Here is a 4316-nt window from a genome sequence, read left to right as displayed (position 1 = left end):
AAACAGCTCTTCGAACTTTCATTACAGGTCTTAACCCTCCGTTGGACCAGATCCTCTTCACGTTAGCACCACGTGACTTACCAAATGCTCTTGCCAAGGCGCAGGAGCTCGATGCCAATCAAATGCGAGCACAATTCGCATTGCATTTTTCAAGGAGTAATAATAATATTACAATAAACAGAAACGCTCCTCCGGGCGTTCGTAGGGGTGCGAATTTTCAGAACAATTTAAGGTATCCACCAAGGAATACCCAAGCAAATGAGGTCAAACAAAATCGTCCAGAGCCAATGGACGTTGATCCATCATTACAGATCACAAATAGGCCCAAACCGGTACAAACATACCAGCAACAGGTGAGAGGCCATAGAAATAATTGGCAGACCAATTATAATTATCAGGCAAATGCTGTGCCAAAGAGGTCGAATGATAGTGCGCAAATAAGTACGCAACCTCAACAGAAGGTGCAAAAAATTAACAACATGGGAGAAAACCATTTTTTGGAGTAAGGTCCGATTTGTCCTACATTGTCAAGACGGATAGGAAGACAGGGCAAATCTTCAAAATCTTAGTTGATACGGGAGCAACAAGCTCATATATACGGGCCGGGCTCTATGTAAACAAAAATGTTTTAGAAAATAAGAAGAGGGTAAGAACCATTCATGGTTCGACCATCATAAACTTTTTCCATAATATCAATTTATTTGATGTTCAGGAGCGATTTAACGAGATTGAAAATTTGGAAAGTGATTTCTTAATTGGAATCAATTTCTTGAGTAAAATCGAGGCCAAGATTGATATTCCAAATCGGGTGTTGATCTATGGTAATAACAAAACAGAAAAAATTCATTTTCTTGATGATTTTGATATACCAAACCCCTCGGGACAAGAAGGTCCTGAAAGGTCTGTCGAACATGTTACCAATAAACCAAAAGGGAAAAATAATGAAAGAAATACCAAAAACGGTGTGAAGAAAATTAATCAGAAACCAGTAGGGAAAAAAGGTCAGAAGGGGCCTGCCAAAAATTATACTAGAAACAAAAAAAATAATACAAATTTGCAAAAAAATATGTCGGAAAACCTAACTCCTAAAACTTTTTCTGAGGTAGATGCCCCGAAAATAAAAAAATTTAAAAATCAAGATAAGAATGAAGATTCCCAAATTGGAAATTCATTGAATAGTTTAAGGTCGGAGTCCTCAAAGATATCCTTTGAAGTAGATAGGAAAGGGGAGTCGATCGAAGGGTTGCAAAATAAGGTGATTGAGGAAATTTCAATAACACATAGTGATGTTAATTTAGATTTACCTTTTCGTACCGACGTAAAGGCGGAAATACGAACTTTTGAAGAAAGGCCAATTTGGTCAAAACAATACCCTTACCCAATGTCAGTGAATGATTTTGTTAATAATGAGGTTCAAAGCCTGTTGCAAAAGGATATAATTAGGGAAAGTAAAAGTCCATACAATTCTCCAGTATGGGTGGTTCCAAAGAAAGGAGTAAATGATGACGGAAGTCCTAAATTGAGATTGGTCATCGATTTCAAAAAAATTAATGAAAAAACCACATCTGATAGGTACCCAATGCCTAATCCAGAGGTAATACTTTCGAATTTGGGAAAGTCTAATTATTTTTCTACGATAGATTTGGAGTCTTGATTTTACCAGATATTAATGAAAGAAGGTGATATAGAGAAAACGGCATTTTCGGTAAATAACGGGAAGTACGAATTCCTACGAATGCCGTTCGGATTGAAAAATGCACCAAGTATTTTTCAACGAGCTATGGATAATGTATTAAGGGAATATATTGGAAAGTTTGGCCACGTTTATGTCGACGATGTTATAATTTTTTCAAAAAATTTGGAAGACCATAAAAAACATGAGTTTGGTAATTAATATATTAAGGGAGGCAAATATGAAAATATCCTCTGAAAAATCTAAGTTTTACCAAAGAGAGATGGAATTTTTGGGATATATAGTGGCAAAGAATGTAATCAAAACGGACCCAAGAAAGGTTGAAGCCATACAGAATTATCCTATAGACAGGCTATTATAGAAAATTTATACACAATTACGCGGTTGTGGTAAAGACGGAGTGGCTGCTTGTGAAAAATTGAATAATTTACTGGCTCAACAGGTTGAATTGACACAACCTGATTATAACAAAAAATTTGTTTTAACAACCGATGCATCAAATGTAGCTTTGGGTGCAGTATTGTCACAAGAGGGGAAACCTATTGTCTTTATATCAAAAACATTAAATTCTACGGAACTTAATTATGCTACAAATGAGAAAGAGTTGTTCGCAATAGTCTGGGCTTTGAAAGCATTGCGTAATTACCTTTACGGTGTTAGTGATCTGGAAATACGCACTGATCATCAACCTTTGTCATTTGCGATTTCGGAAAGAAATCCGAATATTAAGATTAAGAGATGGAGATCATTTATTGAAGAATTTTCTCCAAAAATTATTTACAAACCAGGTGCAACCAATGTCGTTGCTGATGCATTGTCGAGACAAATGCTTAATAATTTGACGAATTCCGAAGAACATAGTGACTCCGGTGATTCGTTAGCGGACACACAACATTCTGCTGAAAGCAGTAACGAATATCAGATTCATGAAACAAAAAAGCCATTAAATCATTTTAAGCAACAAATTTTGATAGATAACGGGGCGAAAATAACCGTGTTAGAGACAATTTCTTATTTTAATAATAAACCATTTTTGATCGAATACGACATACCGGAAAATATTGTTGGAGTTTTAAAAGAATATATTAACCCAAAGTTGGTTACAGGAATATATTGCACACCTGAGGTGCTTTACGAAATAAAGAACGTATTGAGGGAGGCATTTCCAACTGTAAAATTTTTTCATACGAAATTGTTCCCAAACGATATTACTAATAGAGAGGATCAGGGAGCGATTATTGAGCAAACTCACAATAGGGCACATAGAAATTATAGGGAAAATTTGGCCCAAATTAGGCAACAATATTATTGGCCATTGATGATAAAACAGTTCAAGCAATATGTAAAAAATTGTAACATATGCAACAGTAATAAATATGAAAGGCGCCCAAAACTTATTCCGATAGGAGAGGCCCCTATTCCGGAAAGGGAGGGAGAACAACTCCATATTGATATGTTTTTCGCGCAAAAATTATTGTAAAATTTTTAACTTGTATAGATTCTTATTCTAAATATTTAATTGTAAAATATATTGGGGATAAGCTTAATTTGGAGGAAAAAATTTTGGAACTTCTGCAAACATTTCCAGATGTTAAAAGTATAGTTATGGATAATGAACCAGGTTTAGGTACGATACAATTCAGGTCTTTAATGGAAAGACTCAACATACAATACAAATATATTATTGCACACCACGTCATAGTACGAGTAATGGTCAAATAGAAAGGGTTCATTCCACACTTATAGAAATATCTCGATGTTTAAAAGAGGAACACAGTTTAGTTAGCGATTTCGAATCGATTATGAGGGCGGTGCAGCAGTATAATAAAACTATACATTCAGTAACAGGTAAACAACCTTGTAATATTTTGTTTAATAAGGAGAAGCATGAGAATATAAGGGATATATTAAGAAATAATCAGGAAAAAATGTTAGAATACCACAACAAGAAAAGGCTTCAAAAAAATTACCATAGGGGTGAAATTATATATGAAAAATTAGATGGGGAACGAAATAAATTAAAACCCAAATATAAAAAGCAAATAGTAGTAGAAGATTTAGGAAATAAAGTTAAAATACAAAACAGAAACAGAATAATTCACAAAGATAACATTAACGTTTAATTGCATTATTTTTAGGAAAAATGGGGAAACTAGTGCCACTTATATTGATATTTTCATATATCAATATCATTACAACAGATATAATTGATTACACAAGAGAAAATTATATACTTGTAGAAGATGAAGACGCAGGAGTTTTTGAATATTATGGATCATTATACCATTTAACAAATCTATCATTATTTGAAAATGTTGTAAACAAATACAAAAGCAATGAAGAAATAATATTAATTGATAATTCAAGTATGGATTATGAAATACGAATGATAGAAACATTACTATTGAAGGTTGATAACAAAAGATCGAAAAGAGGTATTAATGAATTAGATACTGTTTGGAAATGGATTTCGGGTACGCCTAACCATGATGATTTTATGAAAATAACGAATAAATTAAATGATCTAATAGAAAATAATAATAAGCAGTTTACAACAAATTCACAAATATTCAAAACAATCACAGAATTAACGCAAATCCTTAAGCAATTACAGGGCAGTTCT

This window comes from Anastrepha obliqua, chromosome 6, assembly GCF_027943255.1.
Source record: "Anastrepha obliqua isolate idAnaObli1 chromosome 6, idAnaObli1_1.0, whole genome shotgun sequence".
NCBI lineage: Eukaryota > Metazoa > Arthropoda > Insecta > Diptera > Tephritidae > Anastrepha > Anastrepha obliqua.
The sequence above is the reverse complement of the archived record's forward strand: the minus strand, read 5'-3'. Positions refer to the sequence as shown.